The following is a 27,031-nucleotide window of genomic DNA, read 5'->3' as shown; positions in this document are numbered from 1 at the left end:
AGCCATTAGATGGTAATCTCCTCGGGAAGAGAGCAGATTATAAGTCTTTTTATTTCTTCCCTTTCCCAATAAGTGTTTGTTGAGTGGCTCCGTTATTGAGTACAGGTAGTCCTCGACTTACGACCGGGTTCCATTCCGACACTCTATCGCAAGTCGGTTCTGACGTTAAGTCGAATGCCTCTTTTTTTTGTTTTGTTTTCATTATTGTTGCCTTTTATTATCAGTATCATTATAAATCCAATCTTTGAACACCGTGAGTGAACACCTGAGAAAGATAACATCAGCAAATTATGCGTCACAACATTGTGAGTAGTACGTATTACTGATGATAAGATGTACAAAAAAAAAAAAAAAACCACAGAGAGGGTGGTAAGTGCGGTTCATTGTAACTCGAAAGTATCGTAAGCTAGGGACTGCCTGTGCTCAGTGAACTCTGTGAGCGTGTGCTACTGCAGATAATAATGCTGTGTCACCCAGGAGCTGTGGTATTTCCTTTCTCTTCAAAGCTCAAGCTATTGAAATGGGATCTGTAAGTAAGCAAACTTGCTCCACAGGATGTGGAGAAAAAAAAAGGAGATAAATACGTTATCTATGGAAAAAGTTATAAGACAGAAAAAGAAGACTAAAGACCAAGGTTGTTTATTAACATGCAAAAATTTTAACTAAAATATTAGCAAAGAGAATTTAGCAGTACTTTCAAAGAACAATACATCCTAACAACCATTCACCTCAGGAATGCAAGAATTAAAAATACAGTATTACAAAATCTATTCTGTTAATAGATCAAAAAAGTATCTCCATGTTTTAAAAACATTAGTAAACTACTAACATATGGATTCTTTTTTAATATTATTAAAAATATATTTTCTCAAACCAAAAGATAGTTAATGGTTAATGATGAAACAGTAGATGCATTTTCATTACATTCAATTAGTAATTAACATTGTTAAAATTTTCATGGAAATACTAGCCAATGCAATTAAATAAGAAAATGAAATGAGGTATGCTTATGGGGAGGAAGGAGCCAAAATCAATTGTACTCCTAGAAAAACTCAAGTAACTTGACTGAAAAACTTTTAGAATCAATAAGAGAGTTCAGGCATAGACCTTGTTATTAAAATTTATATATATACTCAGTAGTTTTCTTAAGGGTAAACCACTGTTGTTGTTAGGTGCCATCTAGTGGGTTCTGACTCATAGGGACCCTATGTACTACAGAATGAAACATTGCAGGGTCCTGCACCATGCTCACATTCATTGTTATGCTTTAGCCCATTGTTGCAGCCACTGTGTCAATCCATCTTGCTGAGGGTCTTCCTCTTTTTTACTGACCCTGTATTTTACCAAGCATGATGTCCTTCTCCAGGAACTGATTCCTCCTGATAACATGTCTAGAGTATGTAAGACGTAGTCTTGCCATCCTTGCTTCTAAGGAGCATTCTGGTTGTACTTCTTCCAAGACAGATTTGTTCATTCTTTTGGCAGTCCGTGGTATATTCAATATTCTTCACCAGCACCACAATTCAAAGGCGTCAATTCTTCTTCGGTCTTCCTTATTCATTGTCCAGCTTTTGCATGCATATGATGCAATTGAAAATACTAAGACACACCTTAGTCTTCAAGGTGACATCTTTGCTTTTCAACACTTTAAAGAGGACTTTTGTAGCAGATTTGCCCAATGCAATGTGTCCTTTGATTTCTTGACTGCTGTGTCCATGGATGTTGATTGTGGACCTAGTAAAATGAAATCTTTGACAAATTCAATCTTTTCTCTATCATGATGTTGCTTATTGGTCCAGTTGTGAGGATTTTTGTTTTCTTTATGTTGAGGTGTAATCCATACTGAAGGCTGTGGTCTTTGATCTTCATCAGTAAGTGCTTCAAGTCCTCTTCACTTTCAGCAAGCAAGGTTGCGTCATCTGCATATCGTAGGTTGTTAATGAATCTTCCTCCAATCCTGATGCCCTGTTCTTCTTCATATAGTCCAGCTTCTCAGATTATTTGCTCAGCATACAGATTGAATAGGTATGGTGAAAGGATACAACCCTGATGCGTACTTTCCTGACTTTAAACCACGCAGTATCCTCTTGTTCTGTTCGAACAAGTGCCTCTTAATCTATGTACAGTTTCTTCATGAGCACAATTAAGTGTTCTGGAGTTCCCATTCTTTGGAATGTTATCCATAATTTGTTATGATGCACACAGTCGAATGCCTTTGCGTAGTCAATAAAACACAGGTAAACATCTTTCGGATATTCTGGTAAACCATTAGTAGTAGAAAATATAATGGGAGAGAAGACTCCATTTACAATAGGAATAAAATGAGAAATTATCAAGAGATAAGCTTAATAAGAATGTGCAGGACTTATAGGGTAAAAAAATTTAAACTCTCATGAGAGAAGCAAAAGAAAACATAGGTAAATAAATAGAATGCCTTGTTCTTGAATAGAACCACCCAATATTTTAATAATGGCAATAATTTCTCTGCTAAACTAACAACAAATAAGAAAAAAAATTGAATTAATTACTTAAAATTACTTAAAATGTCAATATTATTTAAAATTATTTCAAGTGTTTTTTTTTTTTTTCTGTATGCTGAAAATAACACTTCAAGTTATTTTTCAGGTGGAGCATTTGGCCTATCTTGAGCTGAATATTTCATGGCTGTGGTAGGCAGAATTCTAAAAATGGACTTCTGTAGTGCAATATGTTTCTCTCATATATGGTTTTTTCTAACCCTGTGTTTGTAATTGTGCCAAAAATGATTGGTTGGGCTGCAGACTGCCCTGTGATTGGTCTGTTTTACTCAGTTTCCAGGAATTGATTGGTTTACTAGTCTGAAAGGTGGTGTAACACCACCTAATAGGCTTGCGATCCACTGAAGGGATTGGTTGGTTCGTGGTCCTGCTGGGAGGGCCATGCCTTGAAATTGACAAGGAGTTTGCTTATATAAGCAAACTGTGGCCAACCCCACAGAGGTTTTTAGAGAGAAGAGGTGAGGAGGGAACCTCAAGACCAAGAAGAGGCTGGAGTGGAGCAGTTTGGACCTGGGGTTCCTGCAAGGGGATCTCCTAAAAGAGTTATGAGTCAAGGCTGCAACACTTAAGACGGCGAGAGGCCTGGTAGGGGCTTGATGGCAGAGTGGCCCGGGGGCCCCGGTGACAGTAGAAAGGTACTGCTAGGAGACCAGCAGCTGAACAAGCTGCTATACTGGCTGTGAGCTGGGTCAGTTAGCAGCGGAAAGGCTGATGGTGGGGATGCTGAAGGCGGACAGGCCTGCTTCCATGACAGAGAGCCTGTTAGCATAGCAGAGAGTCCTACTAGGACAAGAGAGAGGCCTGCTTGCATGGCAGAAAGGCCTGCTAGCATGACAGAGAGGCCTACTTGTGCAGCAGAGAGGCCTGCTTGAGTGGCAGAGGCCTGCTAGCGGCAGAGAGCAGCTGAGAGAGCTGTTCTGGTTGGAAGCTATCCTGTACTTAAGGAGGGAGGGATATGCCCTTCACTTAAGGGGAGCCTTCCAGACCTTGCCCATGTGCTTCCTAATCCTGCTTCTGAGTTGTTTCTGTTATTTCCAAATTATCTTGATCTTGAGTAGTAGCCTGTTACTTCTCTAATAAAACACGTAACTGTGAGTATGATCTGTGAGTTCTATGTGGCCATTGCAATGAATTATCAAACCCAGCAGAGAAGTAGAGAGTGACATGGTGGGAGCAGCTGGTGTCAGAAATGGTGAAGAAACTGGAGAGTGGAGGTGTGTCTGACCTCAGCCTCATAGGAACAAGTTTGAGCTGATCCTGATTCTTATCCCTCATGCATTTAGATAATTCCTTACACTGCAAGATAACTTCCCTTCTCCCTCAAGATTCTCGTCTCCTCATTATTCAATCAAACACTAATCTAGGTACTTATGAGAAGAGATTTTGTAATTATAATTAAAGTCCAAAGTCAGTCGACCTTAAAATATAGAGATTATCTGGGTGGGTCTTGAGTATAATTTAACATCATCCAAAGGATTTGGCTGTTATTCTTGGTTCCTGAGAGATAACCTCTAAAACTTTGGAAGTTTTCCAATGATTGTAATGTCTTTGATGAGGACTCCAGACCACACCTGACGGTTTATGACTTCTGTTGGGTAGGGGCTGACTATGCTAGAAAGACCCAATGATGTAGACCTCCTGATGTCCCTCTTGTGAAGTCAACTTCCTGATATCATGCAACCTCCTGGGAGAGGGGCTGGAGTTTTAATTACATAGTGAAGCCTCTAATAAATCTCTGAACACTGAATCTCCGTGAGCCTCGTGACTGGTGAAAGACATCTGCTCTTGAAGGTGATGTACATTCTTTGGGACATGGAAGCTTCCCATCAGAACCCCCCCAAACCTCCCTCTACACATCACTTCTTTGTGCCAATTCTGATTTGTATCCTTTATATTAAAGCTGTAATTTATAAGTATAGCACTTTCTGTGAGTTCTGTGAATTGTTTAGCAAATTATCAAACCCAAGGGAGTAGTGGGAGCCAGCAGGTCAGAAGTGAGGGGGCTGGGGACACCCCAGCTTATGGCTGGTATCCTTAGCCAGTAGAGGGAACCCCTGAATTTGTAGCCGGCAGGTCAGAAGTGAGGGGAGCCCTGGGGACTCCCAAGCTTGCAGCTGGTGTCTGAAGTCTTGGGCAGAGTGGGTAGTCTAGAAGACTGTGCTCTTTAACTTGTGAGATCTGACCTACCTCCCGGTGGCTAGGGTCAAATGAAGTGCTGCGTGTGCAACTGGTGTCAGAACAGATGTGGAACAAAATTAAAAGATTGATTTAGAACTGAAGTGATAATAATTGCACCACTGATTTGATTGTTCCTCACAGGTCTGATTAAATCATACAAGTCCTTTGAAAGGCAGAGGAAGGCAGCAGGGAAAATCAGAGAGATTCAAAGAGTGAGAAGGACTTGACATGCCATTCCTGGTTTGAAGATGGTGGGAGTCACATGAGAATAATTATGGGCAGCCACAAGGAGTTGATTGAGGCCCCTGTCAACAGCCAGCAAGGAATACCAAGGAATTGGATTCTGCCAATACCTGAATGAGCTTGGAAGGGGATTCTTCCTCCCAGAGAGCCTCCGGAAAGAATGCAGCCCTACCCACACCTTGATTTCAGCCTCGAACAGAGGACCCAGTCGAGCTTACCCAGACTTCTGACCTACAGAACCATAAAATAATAAATGGGTGTTGTTTTAAGCTGTAAATTTGTTGTAATTTGTTACAGAGCAACAGATAACTATACAATGCCTCTTCTGAACTATTTTATTCTTCATATATGATTAGCAATAACTTATGATGCTTTATATTTCAAATCCTCCCTCAAAGAATGAAAGTTGCTTATAATGAGGTCAGTGACTTTAATGGTGGACCTATTTGTGTATTATCAGTTATTAAAAGAATGTGCCAAGTTTTCTGAAGGCTATGTGTATCAGATCAGGAATACTCACAAAGAATCACTATCACACTCCTGAAATCAACGTGGTTGAAGACTGGATTTTCATCATAGACTCATTTTTCAGCAGTAAACAATTTCACAGAAATAAAATATATCTGAATACATCATTAGCTGTTTGGGGCTGTGGGCATAACTTATATTTCGCCAAGTACTCAGTTTCCCTTTTTCCTGATGCTAGAAGCCCTCTGTTTGCCTTGATACCCTAACTAGACAGGAGATAACTTATTGAGTCAGTCAGTCTGAGGTCATTTCTACAAACAAACTGATTTTTATACTTTTTCTACAATCTTAGTCTTTCTTTGGAGTCCCTGAGTGGTACAAACTGTTAACACGCTCGGCTACTAACCAAAGGTTGGAAGTTCAAGCTCATCCAGAGGTGCCTTGGAAGAAAGGCCTGAGTGATCTATTTCTAAAAAATCAGCCATTGATAATTCTATTGAGCACAGTTCTACTCTGACACACGTGGGGTCACCATGAGTTGGAGACCACTCAGTGGCAGCTCGTGGTAGTGGTGGTGAATCTTAAGAAAAATAACTTTTTCTAATTGGACAAATGATGCAAGTTCTTTATAGAAAAAGCAGAATATGTTACATAAGAAAAAAGGAAAAACATCTATATATCCTTCTGTGTATACCATGTCCCTGTCTTTTTTCCACTCCCCCCTCCCCATCTTCACATCCATTTCTGCATCTGTCTGTATATTTGTACTCTTGAATTGGGTGTATAGCCCAGTAACACATACTTCCTGACCTGAAACATTCACTAATGACAAGTCAAATGTGTTCCAACTCCCAAGTTTTCCAAGTTTTCCCATGATTTCTGGGGTATCTAAGCTTTTGAGTACTTCTTCACAAACACTGTATTGTCATTTACTTGGAAATGGGGCATTCCCAGCCCCTGGTTAAGAAAGAAAGAAAAAAAAAAAAAAAAAGACTAACACATCTTCTGCCACACTTGCTCCAGGGCAACAACAACAAAAAAACCTGCCATGTTATTTGCACAGGGGTGAGCAAAAAACCTTTTATGCAAATACTGTGTTGAAGCTTTTCCCACTCCACAATTAAATACTGCTTTCTGTTTACTCCTGGATGAGTGGAACCACCGTGGCAGAAAGGTGCCAGCTGCCACCTGCCACAGCTCTTTACTCACCTGGAGCAGGAGTGTGGCAGAATAGGTGAGCTAGGCTGAGCTTTGTCTCCAGTAAGAGTCCTGGGTGATCAAGACAACTTCTTCCGGGTTCTCTCTCTGATTTGTTCAGCCTTCTGCTTGTCTATTTCTGCATTACATACAAAACACTAAAACTTAGTGGCTAAAACTGTTTTTGTGTCCTATGGTTCTATCAGTTGACTGGGCTTAGCTTGCTGGTTCTCACTTGAGGTCCCTCATGCAGTTGCAGTCAGATACTGGTTAGGACTGCAGTCATCTGAAGACTTGATTGGGTCCAAATTCAGGATGACTCAAGTACATGGCCAGTAGTTAGTACTGGTTGTCTGCCGGGAGCTCTGCTGGAGCTATCAACTGGAGTGCCTACACATGGAGTTTCTGTGTGTCTTGGACCTCCTCATAGCATGGTGACTGGGGTTTTAGAGGGAGCATCTCAACAGCAAACATTCCAAGAGAGCCAGGTGAGAGCTGCAAGACTGAGCCCTAGAAGTCCCAAAATGTCACTTCCACTGGAAGTCACTAAGGCAAGCCCAGATTCAAAGGAAGGGGAATTAGACGATACCTCTTGATGTGAGTTGCAACACTTACGTATCGGGAGGGAAGGAAATGTTGGCGGCCATCTTGAGAGATAGCTTGCATTAGGTCATGAACAACCAAGCAACGAACAAGCAGATCTTGACCTTCTGCCTCACAGAGGGTTTTTGGGAGGTATTGTGGCAGTAACAGGATGCGTAAGACATAGTTTCTTGACAATTAGGATTCCTTATGGATTGAAGAGGTGAGAGAATGATGCAGGCAAACCTTATGGTGGAATTGAGTCAGAGTGTCTCTTTATCAAGGTATCAAAGCCACCGCATAAGAAATGTTATGGATAGAACTGTGTCAACTAAAATTATGTATTGTAAATCCTAACCTCCATGCCTGTGGTTATAATCCCATTTGGGAATAGGTTGTCTTTGTTATGTTAATGAGACCAGATTAATGTAGGGTATGTCTTGAGTCAATCTCTTCTGAGATATAAAAGAGATTAAAGAAGCAAGCAAGAAGCAGAGATGGGGTGAGATAGATGCCAAGACACATGGAGATCTCCAAGGAACCAGGAAGCAGAAGCTGAAGAAACAAGGACTTTCCTCCAGAGCAGACAGAGAAAGAAAGCCTTTCCTAGAGCCTAGTATCTGAATTTGGACTTCTAGCCTCCTAAACTGTGAGAAAATAAATTTCTGTTTGTTAAAGCCACTCACTTGTGTTATTTCTGTTATAGCAGCACTAGATACCTAAGATAGGAACAATACAAAGCTGATCACAAACACCTCCCTGGGTCCAGTGACCACAGTGTGCATGATGGGACACACCCAGGGGAAGGAGTTGCAAGAGAAGACTCAGCTCCAGGCTTTCAGAAGAGGAATGAAAGAATCACTTGACTCAGGTTGGTGCCTCCAATTTGGAAAAAGTATGACAAAAAGTCTACACCAAAAATATCCTAGGAAGAAGTATTTGAGTATGAAGATGACTCTGGTTGTAAAATGGAGCAGAGAAGCTTCCTCTGCTAATAGCAGGGTGGGTGGAAGGAAGGCTACAGATGTCTGAGAGAAGAACAGGCAAAGGGAATCCCTAGCTGTCTTCCCATCCCCTATGTTTCTACTCCTTGGGATGCTAGGGATGTTGTAGAAGCCTCTTGGTTCCTTCAAGCAGGAGGATTCTCCTCTCCTCATCACCTGTGGTATTAGGAGTGACGCTGCAGAGGATTGCAGTGTGACATAGATGGCTGGTGGCCCAGCCCAACATCCGTTTTCCTCTTCCTCCTTAGTAATACAACCACTGAATCTTAGTTGGATACATGGCCATTAATGTAAAAACTATGTTTCCCTGCATCCCTGTGGCTAAGCATGGCCATGTGACTAAGTTTGGATCAATGGGAGCTAAGTAGAAGTTTTGTATCGATGTCCAAATGTTTTTAAAGGGAAGGACATACCCTTCTTGCTTTTTCTTTTTCCTGAGGGCTAAAATGTGGATGTGATTGCTGACATTCAAGTAACTATATTAGACCATGAGGTGACCTTGAGAGTGGTGGAATAGAGAGTTAGAAGGTACCTGGATCTTTGGGGTGATCAGAGAGACACCACACCAGTTCTGGGGCTACCAACATCCAGACTTTAATGTGAGAAAAAGAAATAAATTTCTATCTTGTTTAAGGCTCTATTATTTTATTGTTCTTGTTGTTGTTACATGTAGCCAAAGTTAATTCTAAATGATGCGCAGAGCTAATGGGTTTGCCTATTGTCATTGCTCACTAATTAAACTTCTTCATAAAATATTGTGTTAATTTAAAAAAGGGGGGAGGTTGTCAGCTGTAAGGCACTCTTTTACCCTTTTCTGCTTCCTCTTGCCTGGAACCAAGATGTGACTGGAGATGCAGTGGACCATGCAACCATGAAGAAATCTCTCTTTTTTTTTTTTTCAATTTCGCATTAGGTGAAAGTTTACAGAGCAAATTAGTTTCCCATTCGATAGTTTGTACATAAAGTGTTTCATGACCTTGGTTTCATTTCCCACAATGTGTCAGCACTCTCCCCTTTTCTGCCCTGCATTCCCATTTTCTTTCGTTCTGATTTTCTACCCCTGCCTGCCTTCTCATCTCTGCTTTTGGGCAGATAAATGCCCTTTTGATCTCATGTAACTGATTGTTCTAAAGAGTACTTTCCTCTCAGGTGTTATTGTTTATCTTATGTGGTTGTCTATTATTTGGCTAGGAGGTGGTCTCCGGGAATGGCTTCATTTCCAGGTCAGAAGCGTGTCTTAGTGCCATAGTCTCGAGGGTTTCTCAAGTCTCTGTCAGACCAGTAAGTCTGGTTTTTTTTGTAAATTTGATTTTTGGTTCTACAATTTTCTCCCACTCTGTCCAGGACTCTCTGTTGTGGTCCCAGTCAGATCAGTTGGTAGTGATAGCCAGGCACCAGCTAGTACTTTTGCTCTCGGGGTCATGTAGGTTGTGATTCATGCGGTCCATTGGTCATGAAGAAATCTCGATCGATGGTAGAGTAAAAAAGATAAGAGCCTTATCATTGTTGACATTGTACGTTCACCTGCAGTCATGGTGGAAAATTCTAGTACACTTGACAGCTTCCCTCTTCAATAAACTGAGGGGCTTTCTCCAGCACCACGGAAGCTTACTCAGCCTCTATACAGTGGCAGTCCGGACTTGTGGGGGCTTTAGCACCCCAGGGACAATTCCGAACCAATGATACCAAGAATTGGGTTAAATGCCTCAGCTTTTCCACCTCTCCCTAGACAGTTCTGAATGAAGCGTTTTCTTCATGACTCTTCAGAGGGTCCTCAGCAGGACTGAGCCCCTTGCCCACAGTAGTAACCTGCTCTTTAATGCACCTTTCTTGGCTTTCCTTCCTTTCAACTCCCCACTTCTTCCTGGAATCACTTCCAAACAAACTACCTCTATCCAGAAGCTACTTTTGTAGGAACCCAAACTAAGACAGGCTAGAATATTAGCTCCATTTGGAATCAGTGGGAACACCTAAAGCTTTAAACAGGGGCTACTCAGATGTCTGTAGATTGGAAGCTGGGGACCCTAGAGGTGGGGGCAGGAGACTGGAAACTCACAGGTCAGTGGGGAGCTGGTGCACTGGTCTGCATGAGGGGTGATGAGAGCTCAACAAGTCAGTGATGTTTTGTCTGACATCCAGGTGTACACTGGGTGAATCACAGATGTGAGTAACCCATGAAGAAGGCTTCTTGGATATGTTTGAGGACTTAACATTTTTATTTTTAAAAAAATGCTCTTTTCTCCGCTCTCCAGTTCTGCCTCTTCTGGGATATTCCGGAACTCTAGGAGGACAAAGAAGCACTTCAGACCCTTTATCAGGGGAAGGCAGCATCCTCCAAACAAGAGTGACTCAGACTGACTGGCCCGTGGAGTGGCCCATGGCCAGTCCCAGCCCAGTCCAGAAGGAGCCGTGCCAATGTGGCAATGATGCATCACTGACTTGGTTTACTGGCAGCTGGACTTGACCATGACTGAGCAAGGCCATGAGGTTTCCCAGTCTGGGCCAGTGTTGGTGTATGAACAGAGGGAACTGTGGCTGGGTGGCAAGTTAGGCCTTTACAGAGGCCAAGACTGGGAAAGCTTGTGGCTTGTCATGGATTGATTGTGTCCCCCAAAAATGTTTATCAATTTGGCTAGGCCGTGATCCCCAGTATTGTGTTATTGTCCGCCATTTTGTCATCTGATGTGATTTTCCTATCTGTTGTAAATTCTGTCTCTATGACGTTGATGAGATGAGATTAGCAGTAGTTATATTAATGAGGCAGGACTCAATCTGTAAGATTGGATTGTGTCTTGAGCCAGTCTCTTTTGAGATATAAAAGAGAGAAGCCAGCAGAAACACATGGGGACCATATACCACCTAGAAAGCAGCACTGGGAACAGAGCATGTCCTTTGGACTCAGGGTCCCTGCACTTGAGAAGCTCCTCGACCAGGGGAAGATTGATGATAGGGACCTTCCTCCAGAGTCGACAGAGAGAGAAAGCCTTCCCCTGGAGCTGACACCCTGAAGTTGGACTTGTAGCCTCGTAGACTGTGAGATAATAAATTTCTCTTTGTTGAAGCCATCCACTTGTGGTATTTCTGTTATAGCGGCACTAGATAACTAAGACAGACCTCCTTCCACTATCTGGCGGTACTTCTCCACCCTTGCTTGGGTCTGCCCCTGCTTCTCTGGTCCTCTCCGGAATGGAGGTTCTCAGGTGCAGCCCATCCCCATCATGGTACTACCAGTCCCCAGGGCAGCTCCAATGTGACCTATGTTGTAGTATTTGGTGTGGCAGGGGTGTGATCTGTACCCCACACAACCACAGTGTCAAAGTCTATTGACTGATCACTTCCTGTCCTTCATGCTGCCTCAGGGTGGGGGCCCTCCCCAGAGCCTACTCATTAGACAGGCCCTGATCATTTCTTAAATTTTTTTTATTTTACTGTGGCAAAATATATATAACATAAAATTTACCATTTTAATAATTTTTAGTGTATGGGTCAGTGTCATTAATTAAATACACAATGTTGTAACCCCACCACCACTATTTATTTCCAAACGATTTGCATCATCCCAAACAGAAACTCTCTACCCATTAAGCCATAACTCCCTATTCTTCTTCCCCCACCTCAAGCCCCTGGTAACAAATAATCTACTTTCAGACAGGCCCTGATTTTAACCCACTTGTTCCAGAAGCAACCCCACATGTGCCCAGGGTGCCCGGGAAGGTGGTGGCTGAGGAACAAGCAGGTGCCTCCACTCTCTCCTCCTGGCCTCCTCGAGGCCCCAGGAAAACAGGCCACGCTCACGGCCTCTCCCTTGCTTGCTGATCTCTAAGAGCTTGTGGAGCAACTTGGCTTTCCATAACAACAAGGGGGCCATTGGTAAAAACAACAAACAGCTAAGGGAAGTAGGTCTGGAAATCACAGAAACAGAGAATTCTCTGTTCTGATCCCTGAGCAGCCCGCTGCTCCTCCTAAGACGTCCTACTTCTTCACCAGTATCTGAAGATGTCATATTCCCTTTCTAGTGACATGGCTCATGCCATTTATGGATCACTCCAACTTATTAGGAAATTATTCTTTATAATCACACCAAACCTGCTTTCCTATAATTTTTCATATTTTTGTTGGATGTTTGCATTTCATTCACAACAAAATTCCACCTTTTTGTCAAAATTTTCCAATGTATTACCATAAAGTTGTGTATAGTATTTTTTAAATGTTCAAATATCTGTACCTTGGTCTTCTTTCTTATTACAAATGTTATTTTTGTTTTCTCCTTTAATTTCTTTGATCACACTTTTCAAAACTGTCTGTTTTGCCTCAATGAATTAGCATTTGGTTTAGTTCCTCAGATCTATTATTGGGCTTTATTTGTTTTCACTTTATTTCTGCTTTTATCTTTAGCTATTTCTGCTTATACTTTCTTTGCATTTATTTTGCCGTTCATTTGTTTCTTTGGTTGAAAATTTAATTCACCTGATGTCAGTCTTTCCTTCTTTTTTTTTTTTTTTTAATAAATGCACTTGTGGGAACGCATTTTCCTCTGAGCATTGCTTTGACAGCTTCTCCAAGATGTTGATATGCAGCTCTCTAATTACTGTTTATTTCTGAACGGTTTGTAATTTATTCTTCATGTCCTCTTGAAACCAAGAATCATCTAGAGAGCTTTTGTAAAAACTTCCAAGGTAACATATTTTTAGCTACACTTAAGAAAAAAATTCTGTTGCATCGTGATCAGAGAATACAGCCTGTATGATTTTTCACTTTTCTGTAACTTTAATTCACCTGTCTCAGGTCTGTTCTCTGGTTCCCTTCAAAGAAATTTTCATTTTTCTTTCACATAATGCTACTTTGAATATTTGATAGCAGTTATTTAGCAATCCCTGTGGCAGTAACGGCCAAAGGGAAAGGAGAGGGGTCCGCAGTTCCCGGTCGGAGACTTTCCCATTCTCTGGGGGCTTCTTGGAAACCCCGGTGGCTAGTGGGTAAATGCTTCAGCTGCTAACCAAAGAGTTGGCAGTTTGAATCCACCAGGCACTCCTTGGAAACTCTATGGAGCAGTTCTACTCTGTCCTTTGGGGTCATTATGAGTCAGGATCGACTCAATGGCAACGGGTTTGAGGGGTTTCTAAATTACCCAGATGCCCCACTCACTGCCCTCATCACTGTCATTACGGGTTGAGACAGGAAAGACAAAACTGCTAAGTTAGACATTCACAGTAGGACAGATGTGGCATGCTCTCACTGTCCTGGGGTTCATCTCTGGAGATGTCTGAGTCTTTCAGTGTCCCTCCTTAGTAAGCCTGAGGTCATCGTGGTGCTCATCGAACAGAAGACAGCGGAGTACCTCCCCTGCATTGCCCTGGAGTCTGTACCTGTCCTAACCTGTTTCTAGCTTTGTCTTTTTTATAGCCCAGCCCATAAACTAGAACCCCAAGTGAGGGTTTTCCACACTGTGTTCCACAGAACACCAGTCATGTAGATAGTAATAGGTGATATACAGAAAGGTTCTCTTTGGGGACTGCTGAGTTAAACAAAGGGACCTCTTTATTGTGGTGACTCAGAGCCTCTGTATTTTCTAAAGTGTAAATTGACTTTCTAAGAGGAGGAAAAAGTCTGGTAGTGTTTCCCAAGCTAATTGGGAATGGAACCCTTCTATGGAACACAGGTAATGTTCTAGAACAGACACTAGGTGCCATGCAGTCCAAGACCCTGTTTTCAAATGTATTCCTATTGAGACATTGGTTTGTCTTGGTCAAATTTTATTTAGTCAAATGGTTAGAATCAGTCCTTCCCACCCCTCTCAGTGTGTCTGTATCCTGATTCTACAATCCAGTGTTTCTAGAATCCAAAGGGCTTCATAATGTTGGCAGACCAGATCAGCCTGCCACCAGTGACCGCATGCAATGCATATACCTAAGCACTTAGAAAAGGACAGGACCAAAGACAGAGACTTGCAGTGTGCCTCTGGAGTGTGCCTCATCCCATGGAATGATTTTGATTGATTGGTAGGGGCTGCCTAGAACAGCGCTTCTCAGACTTCCTTGTGCAGGTGAATTACCTGGAGACATTGCTAAAATGCAGATCCCGATTCGGTGGGTTGGGGTGGCATCTGAGATTTTGCATTTCTAACAAGCTCCCAGGTGATGCTGATACTGCCAGTCTCAAGACCACAGTCTGAATAGCAAAGTACTAGAGCACTGTGTTGAGAAGGCAGTTGTTTGAACAGAACAAGGGACATGACCCAACCCAAACTCATTGCAGAGGAGTCGATTCCATCCGACTCATGCAACCCTATAGGTCAGAGTTGAACTGCCCCTAAGGTTTCCACTGCTGTAGTCTTTACAGATGGGGAGTCCTGGTGGTGAAGTGATTAAAGCACAGGACTGCTAACCGAAAAGTTGGTGGTTTGAACCCATCAGCCTCTGCAGAAGAAAGATGTGGTAGTCTGCTTCCATAAAGATTCAGCCTTGTAATGAGTTGGAATTGACTCAACCGCGAAGAGTTTGGTTGGTTTAACCACTGCACTACCAGGGCTCCTTCAAAGGAATATTATGTGGTTTAAAATCCAAAAAGGTGTGCATCAGGGTTGTATCCTTTCACCATACTTATTCAATCTGTACGCTGAGCAAATAATCTAAGAAGCTGGATCAGGACTGGAGGAAGACTGATTAACAACCTGAGATAGGAAAAGGACACAACCTTGCTTGCTGAAAGTGAAGAGGACTTGAAGCACTTACTGACAAAGATCAAAGCCTTCAGTATGGATTACACCTTAAAGAAAACAAAAATCCTCACAACTGGACCAATAAGCAACATCATGATAAACAGAGAAAAGATTGAAGTTGTCAAAGATTTCATTTTGCTTGGATCCACAATCCACACCCGTGGAAGCAGCCATCAAGAAATCAAATGACTTATTGCATCCGGCAAATCTACTGCAAAAGAGCTCTGTAAAATCTTAAAAAGGAAAGATGTCACTTTGATGACTAAGTTATGCTTGACCCAAGCCATAGTATTTTCAACTGCCTCATATACATGCTAAAGCTGGACAATGAATAAGGAAGATAGAAGAAGAATTAACAGATATGAATTACGGTGTTGGCAAAGAATATTGAATATACTGTGACTGCTAGAAGACTGAACAAATTTGCCTTCGAAGAAGTACAGCCAGAATGCTCCTTAGAAGCAAGAATGGCAAGATAGCGTGTCCCTTACTTTGGACATGTTATCAGGAGGGACCAATCCCTGGAGAAGGACATCATGCTTGGTGAAGTAGAGGGTCTGTGACAAAGAGAAAGACCCTCAATGAGATGGATTGACACAGTGGCTGCAACAGTGGGTTCAAACATAGCAACGATTGTGAGGATGGCGCAGGACTGGGGAAAATTTTGTTCCCTTATTCGTAAGGTCATTATGAGTTGGAACTGACTTGACAGCACCTAACAACAGCAATGTAGGGACGAAATGGTTACCAACAGGGAGGGGGCACACAGGGGACTTGGAGAGCGAGTTTCTAATTTCTAGTCCTTCATCTTAGTGTTGGTGAGTTACTCATTGAACTCCACATATAAGTTTTTTGCAGTTTTCTATATGCTATATACAACCTATGCTATGTACAACAAGCTCATATGTATATAATCACATGTGGGTGGTGTAGAGAAGGCAGCACAGGAGACAGGTGACTGTGATTACCTCCACAGACGAGAACTGAAGGTTAGGGTATAGAGACGGCAGAAGATTGACTTTTCCTTTGATCTCTTTAGTTCAGTTTGAATGTTTTCACCAGCTGCTTTTTCTATTATAGTTAATTAAAAGAAAAAAGTCTCTCTCATCACCTGCCCCTCCTCCAGTTCCACAAATAAACAGTAACCAAAAAAAAAAAAAAAATCAAACCAGTTGCCGTCAAGTGGATTCTGACTCAAGGCAACCCCATGTGTTTCAGAGTAGAACCGTGCTCCGTAGGATTTTCATGGCTGTGACTGTTTGGAAGTAGATTGTCAGGCCTTTCTTTGGAGGGGCCACTGGTTGGGTTCAAACCGCTAACCTTTCGGTTAGTAGCCGAGGGCTTACCTGTTTGTACCTCCTAGGGACTCCCATGGTATCGTTCTATTTATACCCAGAACCTGTGACAGACATTACTCAGTATCTTGTTCCCTTCATATCTGGGCGTAGGGGAGGATTCCAGTTCTCTGTCTCCATGAAGTCAGGCAGGGTCATGTGACTTGCACTGGCCCATGATATGTGAGCAGAGGTGACATGTGTCACATCTGGAGAGAAGCAATTAACGGCCAGTGTATATTCCTTATCTTCCTTTCCCCTGCAGTGGTAACCAATGGTGTTCTAGATGGTGAACCCTGTTAGCCTGGGCTGCTATACTGCAATGTACATGTAATGTGAGTGAAAAATAAACTTATGCAGTTTTGAGCCACTTAGATTTTGGAGTTGTTTCTTATTGAAGCATTACTTGGCTTATACTGAGTAAAACAGAGTGCTTGTTTTCCCAAGCACACAGTTTCATGAGGGGTTGAGCTCCAAGTTTATTTTTTCTTTGATGACTGTACCTACATACCTACCTTTATACTTATTCCTTCTAGGAAAGGATAAATGACCATAAGTGATGCTGGTGAGTCTTTAGGTGCCCAAAGGATGGAAGTCAGATTCCTCTGAAGTTTAAAGGAATATCCAAACTCAGGGTTGTCTATACAGGAAGACTGTCTTAGACATTTCACCATAGGTGGACTGTTAGGGGAGGAGTAGTATGGCTCCTTGTGAGAAGGAAGAGGGTGAGGACAAGGACAAAGGATGCTGAAGAGGCCTACTCAGGCATGAAAGGATATTTTTCATCTAGTCCCTCTGCATGACCTTCCCTAGAATCCTGAAGACCCTCCTGGACTGGCCCTGGAGATAGGATGCAGAACCTGGAGGAGGGTGTAGCTGTCTGTGGCACAGTGAATTGCTTTTATATGGCCTTTACAGCCACGGTCTCTTAACTCCTACAAAATGATTGGCTGGGACTATGCAAATAAGGTGTACAAAACTCTTGTAGGAATTAGATGGCAACTATGCAAATAAGGTGCCTGTGGCCTACCCAGGGGATTGGTCAGTTTTGCCCTCCTGCTAGGCTTAAAAGAGTCAATCCCATAGAGGTTGAGGGGGACCTCACTACCAGTAGGAAGAAGAGCTGGGAGTGGAGCACGTCCTTTGCCCGGGGTCCCTGTGCTGAGAACATCCTAGGTCAAGGAGACAGAGAGAGGTGTAACACTGGAGACGGAGTGAGACAGCACAAGATGTCATGAGCAACAAGAACCAGGAGACTGGCATGAGATAGCTGTGTTGGGCTTCCTAGCCCACAGTGAGATGTGGCTGCAGTGGGTTCACTTACCCGCAGAGCGAGAGAGCTGACTGCCTTTGAACAGGAGGCTTGCTGGTGGAGTGGGGTGCCTCTGGGCACTTATCGGTGGAGCTAAAGAGTTGTAACACTTGCCCAAGGAGGGCAGTAGGCCTGAGAGAAGGGCCTGGCAGCATAGGGCCTGAGTGGAAGGGCCTAGTTGCAGTAGGAGCTGAGGGCTGTCTTGGTTGAACACCTTCCTGATTGACAAACTATATCCTTTATCCTGAATTGTTCTTTTTACTTCCAAGTTAGTCCTGATCCTGAATTGTAACCTGTTACTTCCCCAATAAACCACATAATCTTGAGTATGGTCTGTGAGTTCTGTGTGGCCATTGCAAAGAGTTATCAAACACAGCAGAGAGGTAGATGGTGGCGTGGGAGGGATGATGGTGTCAGAATTGGTAAAAAAGTTGGAGTGTGGAGGTATGTCTAACCTTCACCTCATAGGAATCAGCCTTGGGCTGATGCTGATTCTCTCTACGCCCCCTGAAGTTAGAGGACTTCCAATGCTATCATGTTACACTGTCAGAATGAGGTGTCAACAGAAATAGAGACAAAGAGGCATTTCCCAAGAATGGCTGGGTTGTGCATGCTTTCTAATAGAAGGGACCTGTGGGTTGAAGACTTAGAGACTTACTGAGTAAATGAACTTGAATATGTCCTTTTCATATATTCCTATTAAATTTTATTTTACTTGTTCGGTTCAACATTCCAGCCCCTAGGGATTGCACGAAAACCAGGTCTTATCATCTAATGAACTAACTATTCTTTCAAGCTTTGAGTCATTTACAATTTGATAAGCATTTCTTCCATTTTTTTTATTCCAAATCATTGATAAACATGTTGAATTAGACAGGGCCAAGAAAAGATCCCCATGGGCAGTTTTTTTATTGTGTAAATATATACGTAATAAAACATTTGCCATTTCAACATTCTTCACACGTACAATTCAGTGACATTATGTTTATCATGATGTTCAACCATCACCCTTAACCGTTCCCAAAATTTCCCATCACCTTTAACAGAAACTCAGTGTCCTGTGTCCCCTTCCTTCAACTCACCCCTGGGAACCCCTAATAAACTTTGGTCTCTATACACTTGCCTATTCTAGATTTTTCATGTAAGTGGGATCAGACAATACGTGTCCTTTTATTTCTGACTTACTTTACTCAGCATGTTTTCCAGGTTCATCCATGTTGTAGCACGTATCAGGACTCCATTTTCTTTATGGCAAAGTAATATTCCATTGTACGTACGTATGTACGTACCACATTTTATTTATCCATTCATTTGTTGATGGACATTTAGACTGTTTCTACATTTGGGTATTGTGGATAGTGTTGCAACCCATGAGGCACTTCTTTTTCTTTTATTTATTTTGCCGTTGTTGTTGAGAATATACACAGCAAAGCATACACCAATTCAATGGTTTCTACATGTACAATTCAGTGACATTAATTACATTTCTTCAAGTTATGCAACCATTCTCACCCTCTTTTTCTGAGTTGTTCCTCCTCCATTAACATAAACTCCCTGCCCTTTAAGTTTTCTATCTAACCTTTCGAGTTGCTGCTGTCAATTTAATCCAATATAGACAGATCTTGAAAGAGCACAACTCTCAAGGTGGACATTCTTTACTAGTTAAGCTAAACTATTGTTTGGCCAGGAGGCACTTTTAAAGAATGTGAAAGTAAGATTTCTTAAGCAACGAATTCACATGATTTCTTAATACAAGGGTATCTCAAATTTGATCACTTACTACCATACAAGGATGTTGGGGTTTAGCTTGTCCTAAGGTATATTATCTAAGTCTATGGTCTTGTACCTTTGAAATCCATGAGTATATTGACATACTTTTTAAAATAAATAATAAATTATTTATTAAGCTACATCACTGCTGATGATAATCCTGAAATTCTTTCTCCTCCTTTTAGGTATTAATGAGATTTTTCCAACCCTCTGGATTCTAGGACAACCTATGGAAGGTATTAGACAATACTTACTAATCATTTGGTTAATTCTGTTCTTGTAGTTTATTTCTCTCTTTTATCATGTGGTTATAAAAAAGATACATCTTAACTCTCTATCTAGTTGTGGTCCTCCGTGTTCAAGATGGTGCCCATGATTGTCACCTCCTGGTATTCATGACCTTGTGCAGTCCCCTCCTATGTTGAAACAAAGCTGCCTTGTGTTATTAATAGAATATGGCAGATGTGATGGTATATGTCTTTCAAAGATGCGTTGCAAAAGGCATTGCAGCGTCTGCCTTGTCCTCTTGAACTGCTTACTGGGAAGGGTGGAGGGAGTTAGACTTCATGCTGCATAGCCACTCAGTTTCATGGAAAAATCCACTTGGAGAGCAGCCTGCCAACACCAACTTGCCATCCTTGTGAGTGACCCTTGGTCAAGCCTTCCAAGGACTGCAGCCCCAGCTAACATCTGACTATAAGCTCATGAGGCCTGAGCCAGGACCAACCAGCCAAGCCACTGCCAAATTCCTGACCCGAAGAAACTGTGGAAGATAATAAATGTTTATCATTGATTTAAGCCACTAAATTTCAGATTAATTGTTACACAACAATAAGTAATACAGGAGTCATTGAACTCATGGCATTAATGAATATAGTTGAGATGAATATCTGATAGAGAACGCTGCAGCAGAAAAAAGGAAAGGTAGGTTAGAGACAAGCACTGCTTAGTCATACTTAGAAAAAAAAGTCCCAGCAGTTTTTCTGGCCTGAAGATTTTTTCCTAAATCATGTAAAATCTCAGGTGCAGGGGGAAAACTGGCTCTTTTTGCCCCTAAAACCATATTCAGTTTAGTTCATCAGAAATTTAGTGAGCACCTGCTTTGTGTAAGAATCTAGGGGTTCAAGGATAAACAAAACTGCTTGCTTTCCTTCCAATAGCCCACATTCTAGCAGGGAAGGCAAACTCATACAACTAATAACAAGGTAAATGCTCCTGATATGAACAGCATGCTGTAATAGTGGAAGGTGGGTACAGACAAGGATGGCGGAGGGCCACAGTCTAGGTGGTGGGGCCTTGGAGAAAAAGCAAGGTTCTTCCAGATGAATTGGAGATGCAAGGATAGAAGGGAATTCATTCCAGGTAGAGAGGGTAGACAACACAAATCAACACCCAATTTGATGAGTCTGCAGACTGGAAAGGTAGGGTAGAGCCAGCCTGGGAAGGGCATTGAAGGCCATGCTAAGGAATTTGGCCTGCCTTCTGCAGGCAGAGAGGGTAGATGATGGAGGGTGGGTTTGGGAGCAAGCTGGGTAGATATCAAATGGTTGAAAGTCAGGCTTAAGTATGACCCTAACAATTTCAGTAAACGGCACTCTGGAGAAAATGTGGAGAAACTGAGGCAGAGAGACCTGTTGTGAACTACTGTCCAGGTAAGAGCTGATGATGTCCTGAATTAGGACAGTGGTTCTAGAAATAGAAAGGAGGGGACAGAAATTCAAAGGCCATTTCAAAGGTAGAGGAGACAAATTTGGTGACAGTAACTTTCCATCTTCTATCCCTAGATTCTAGGGGAAAAAATTGAATAATCCTAAACTCATTCCACGGTAACACTGTTATAAGTCAAGTTCCCTAAAAGCAGAGCCTGAGACAGGGATTTAGGTGTGCAAGATTTAACGGGGGAGAGCTCCCAGGAGAAGGGGAATGAGGGATGCAGGGCAGGTCAGAGGAAGAAGCTAAGCAAAGGTGTGGTTTCATCTGGAATCTAGCCTTAGCATGATCCCAAAGGGAGCTCTGGAGCATGAATAGCACCACAGGGTTGGCCTCACCTTGAGTCAAGGGAGCCAGGCTTTTACACAACATGTCAGTCAGTCATTGCTGTGGGCTGCTGGGGATGGATAACCTCCCGGGCAAGGGACTCTGGTTGGCCAAGAAAGATTCTCTGGAAAAGGGGGCAGCTATGAGTCATCAGGAGTATCTGAGTGGCGAAAACGGTTAAGCGTTCAGCTATAAGCCAAGAGGTTGGCAGTTCGAAACCACCCAGACACTCCTTGGAAAAAAGGCTTGGTCACAGCCTTGAAAACCATACAAGGTGTTTGGAACCACTATGGAGCAGTTCTACTCTGCACGCGTGGGGTCTCCATGAGTCAGAATCAACTCAACAGCAGCTAACAACAACGTCTTTAGCAGCCGGTGTTCATGGCAGTTGGGGGAGGGACACATCAGAAGGGCAAACAGGATCTGGAGGGCACCAAGAGTGACCACTCTATCCTCGTTCATGCTCTGCACTCCAACCAACTCTCCTTTCCTTCCCCCACTTGGCCCAAAACAGTTCACTTCAAATTGACTTGCCCTTCTTGCAGTGGGAGCTACAGCGTCTATTATAAGAACCAGCTAACTTCTTGGATGGCATATCAGGGGCCTTCAAAGCATTTTTCCAAAGCTGCTTTCCCAACCTCCTTTCAGCAGTTCCTCAATGGAAACAGCGCAACGAGGCTAGAGATTTATGGCCCTTTGAGTGAAGCGAGCAATAAACCATTAGGTAATTGGATGTGTTCTGTATTTCAGCCATTAACCTGCCATCGATACCCAGTTCTGATGATGAAGGGGATTTGTGTGGTCCTGCCCACTATACAAAGAGCTTAAGAATTGTTTCCAAGCTCTCCATTGAAGGGCAGATCGGAAAGGTAAGGAGTCAGAGTTGGCTTAACTTTCTGAGATTTTAATTTATGTGACAATCGTTAAGGTTGATATTTATGGATGGCTAATTTCCCTTCCAATGCTAGATTTCTCCTGTTGCAACGGTAGCTTTGTTGATCCAGTTTCCAAGAAACAATGGCCCATCTTCAGCTTCCTAATTTGCTGAAGCAGTTTTATCAGTTTCTAAGGAGCAGATACCAAGTCTGGTAAGTTTATCAATTGGAGCTTTGTGTAGGTTCCAGTAAGAATGTTGTATTTTTTTCTCTAGGTGAGATGGGGAGCCATTGGAAGGCTTTGGACAGGAGGGAGAGGGCATCTGACTTTTTTTTTTAAGGACCATTCTGGCTGTTGTGTGGACAGTGGGCAAGCAAGGAAGCAAGAGTGGAAGACAGAGTCTGTTAAGAGGGTACTTCAGTAATCCAGGAGAGAGAAGACGGGGCTTGACTAGGGTGGTAGCAGTGGAGAGCATGAGAAAGGGATCAGATCCTGAATACATTTTGAAGGCAGAGCCGAGACGATTTGCTGATGGACTGAATGTAGGGTGTGAGAGAGAGAGAATCTTGAGAGTCCCTCAGAAGGCTGGGTGAGGTCCGTTTGTGTGATTCAGAGACCTAATGGTCTCCCACCTCAGTATTTTTCAAACTTTTCAATTGGTAAGAATTATCCGTTGTCGTTGAGTCACTTCTGGCACAGGGCAACCCCATGTGCTTCAGAGTAGAACTGAGCTCCATAGGGTTTTCTTGGGTGTAACCTTTACTGAAGCAGATTGCCAGGCCTTTCTTCCCTGGTGCCACTGGGTGGGTTTGAACCACAAACTCTTAGGTTAGTAGTTGAGCACAAATCATTCGTGCTACCCAGGGACCTTGGTAAGAATTACCCAGATGATTATTAAAAATACAGACTTATCTTGAACCTATTGAATCCGAATCTCCTGAGCAGAGGCCAGTGAAGCTTTTTAAAAAGCTCTCAGGATTTTTGTATTCAGGCCAATTTGGGCAACACTTTAATATGTATTCTTTGTTGTTGTTAGGTGCTGTGTCAAGTCAGCTCTGACTCACAGTGACCCCGTGTACAACAGAATGAAACACTGGTCCTGCACCATCCTCACAGTCATTGCTACGTTTGAGCCCGTCGTTGCAGCCACTGTGTCAATCCATCTCACTGAGGATCTTCCTCTCTTGCGCTGACCCTCTACTTTACCAAACATGATGTCCTTCTCCAGGGACTTATCTCTCCTGATAACAGGTCCAAAGGAAGTGAGAAGTCTCACCATTCTCACGTCCAAGAAGCTCTCTGGCTGTACTTCTTCCAAGACAGATTTGTTCATTCTTCTGGCAGTCCATGCTATATTCAGTATTCTTCGCCAACACCATTATTCAAAGACATCAATTCTTCTTCATTCTTCCTTATTCATTGTCCAGCTTTCACATTCATATGAGGCGACTGAAAATACCATGGCTTGGGTCAGGTGCTCCTTAGTCCTTAAAGAGATATCTTTGCTTTTTAACACTTTAAATGTATTCTTACATCTGTAGAAATATCAGCACAGGAAGTAATGGCTCATGAAGGACTGGCTGGGGACAAACATGTGACTTATCATCTCGGGAATTGAATCCAGCCCCCTCCTAGGGATTTGGGGCCCTCAAACCCATCTAATCTTCTGTGTGGAAGTTGTTTTCCTTTCTGCCAACTACGATGGGTAGAATGAAAGGTGGAGACCTCCTTGCCATCAAGCCTATCTTATAGAGCTAATACTTTAAAATATATGCATCAGCAGGAAGTATCTGGGCAGAGAGGTATTGGTCTTTTTAGAAAATATTCTCCTTCACAGCTCTCTGTGCTAGTAGCTAACAATAACAGCATTCAGAGGCAGCAGTTCTCTAGGTGGTGCAAATGGTTTGTGCTAAACTACTAACCTAAACATTGGCAGTCTGAACCCACCCAGTAGCATGATCTCCTGCCTTTAAGATTACAGCCAAGAAAACTCTATGGAGCAGTTCTGCTCTGTAACACGTAGGATAGCCATGAGTTGGAATTGAGTCAACAGCAACTGGTTTTATTCAGAAAGAAGAAAGAGGACCGTAATACATGGCATAAATACAATGCAAACCATAACTAACAGTGCACAAACACCAGAAGATAAACTAGATAACTGGAAGCTCCTAAACTTTTAAACACTCATGCTCATCAAAAGATTTCACCAAAAGAGCAAAAAGAGGAAAAGAAATTTGGCTACAACATATCCGACAAGGGTCTACTCTTTCAAATCTATAGAATACTTCAACACCTCAACAACAAAAAGACAAACAATCCAATTAAAAAATGGGCAAAAGATATGAACAGACACTTCACCAAAGAAGACATCAGGCAGCTAACAGACATATGAGGAAATGCTCACGATCATTAGCCATTAGGGAAATGCAAATCAAAATGACAATGAGATATCATCTAACCCCAACATTACTGGCATTAATTAAAAAAAAAAAAAAAAAAAAAAAACAGAAAATAACAAATGTTTGAAAGGTTGTGGGGAGATTGGAACTCTTACACACTGCAGGTGGGAATGTAAAACGGTACAACCACTATGGAAAACAATATGGCGCCTCCTTAAAAAGCTAGAAATAGAAATACCATATGATCCGGCAATCCCACTGTTAGGAATATATCCTAAAGAAATAAGAGCCATCACACGAATAGACGTATGCACACCCATGTTCACTGCAGCATTATTCGCAATAGCAAAAAGATGGAAACAACCTAAGTGCCCATCAACGGATGAATGGATAAACAAATTATGGTACATACACACAATAGAATACTACACAACAATAAAGTACAATGATGAATCCATGAAACATCTCACAACATGGATAAATCTGGAGGGCATCATGCTGAGTGGAATATTGTCAGTCACAAAATGACAAATATTGTATTGAGACCACTGTCATAAAAACCCAGGAAAAGGTTTACACACAGAAAAAACCCAATCTTTGATGGTTACAAGGGAGAGGAGGGTTGGGGAGGGGAAATCACTAACTAGATAGTAGACAAGTGCTAACTTTGGTGAAGGGAAAGACAACACATAATATAGGGGAAGTCAGCATAACATGACATAAGGCAAAGTAATAGGAGTTTCCTAGACACATCCACACACTTTGAGGGACTGAGTTACTGGAGCTGAGAGCTGGGGACCATGGTCTTGGGGGACATCTAGATCAACTGGCATAGCATAGTTCATAAAGAAAACGTTCTACATCCTATTTTGGTGAGTAGCATTTGGGGTCTTAAAAGCGTGGGTGTGGCCATCGAAGATACATTTATTGGTCCCATCCTGTCTGGAGCAAAGGAGAATGAAGAAATTCAAAGACACGAGGGAAATATTAGCCACATGAACCAGTCTCCACCAGCCTGAGCCCACAAGAACTAGATAGTACCTGTCTATCACCATCAACCGCTCTGACAGGGATCACAATAGAGAGTCCTGGACGGAGCAGGAGAAAAATGTAGAACAAAATTCAAATTCACCAAAAAAAAAAACAAAAAAAAAAACCAGACTTACTGGTCTGACAGAGACTGGAGGAACCCCCGGGACTATGGCCCCCAGATACCCTACTAACTCAGAACTGAAGCCACTCCTGAAAGTACATCTTTCAGCCGAAGATTAGACAGGCCTATAAAACAAACAATAACACATGTAAGGAATGTGCTTCTTAGTTCAATCAAGTATATGAGACCAAATGGGCAACACTTGTGTAAGATCAAAGATGAGAAGGCAGGAAGGGACAGGAAAACTGAACGAATGGACACGGGGAACCCAGGGTTGTAAGGGGAAAGGGGAGAGTGCTGCCACATTGTGGGGATTGCAACCAATGTCACAAAACACTGTGTGTATAAATTTTTTAATGAGAAACCAAGTTACGTTGTGAACTTTCACCGAAAACACAATAAAATTAAAAAAGAAAGAAAGAAAGAGAGTAAATGAAAGCGGAAAGAAGGAAGACAGGAAGGAAGAAAGAAGGAAGGAAGAGAGGGAAGAGGCTAGACTCAAGATTTACTGCATGACATACCTAAATGTCACCTCAAGAAAAACAGATATTGCCTTTAAAAAAGAAAGAAAATTATAAGACACGATCAGCAGTATACAGTGCTACATTCAAGATATTCTTTACAAAAATTGAGCCTGAAATTGATTGAGACTTAAGATGTAACTCTAAGTTTATAGGACACACTGGGAAAAGAGGAACACACCATGTTAAACAACAATGTGGGGCTGCAATCAGGAAAATGTTGACTGTGGGAAACTATACAGGGCAAAGGACTAAGTTTCTCAAACGTGTATGTGGCAATAAAAAGGTGGAAGGGGAAGAACCAATAGATTAAAAGAAACTTAAGCAACCAAATGTAATGTGTGAACCTAACTCTAATGCTGAAAACATTTATGATGATGGAAAAATTGGGCAACAGATAAGGGTGATGGTTGAATAACGTAATGAACATAAGTTAATGTCACTGAAGTGTACATGTGAAGAATGTTGAAATGGCAACTATCTTGTTACATATACATCATTTACCACACACATAAACATTTATGGGATGATTTGAACTAAGGATTTGCTATTAAGGAATTATTGCTAATTTTTAAGTGTGATGGTGGTTTTGAGGGTGTCTTAGTTATCTAGTGCTGCTATAACAGAAATACCACAAGTGGATGGCTTTAACAAACAGAAATGTATACTCTCACAGTCTAGGAGGCTAGAAATCTGAATTCA

Source organism: Trichechus manatus, unplaced genomic scaffold (genome assembly GCF_000243295.1).
Source record: "Trichechus manatus latirostris isolate Lorelei unplaced genomic scaffold, TriManLat1.0 scaffold00104, whole genome shotgun sequence".
In the NCBI taxonomy this organism is placed as follows: domain Eukaryota; kingdom Metazoa; phylum Chordata; class Mammalia; order Sirenia; family Trichechidae; genus Trichechus; species Trichechus manatus.
This window is presented reverse-complemented; position numbering follows the sequence as displayed.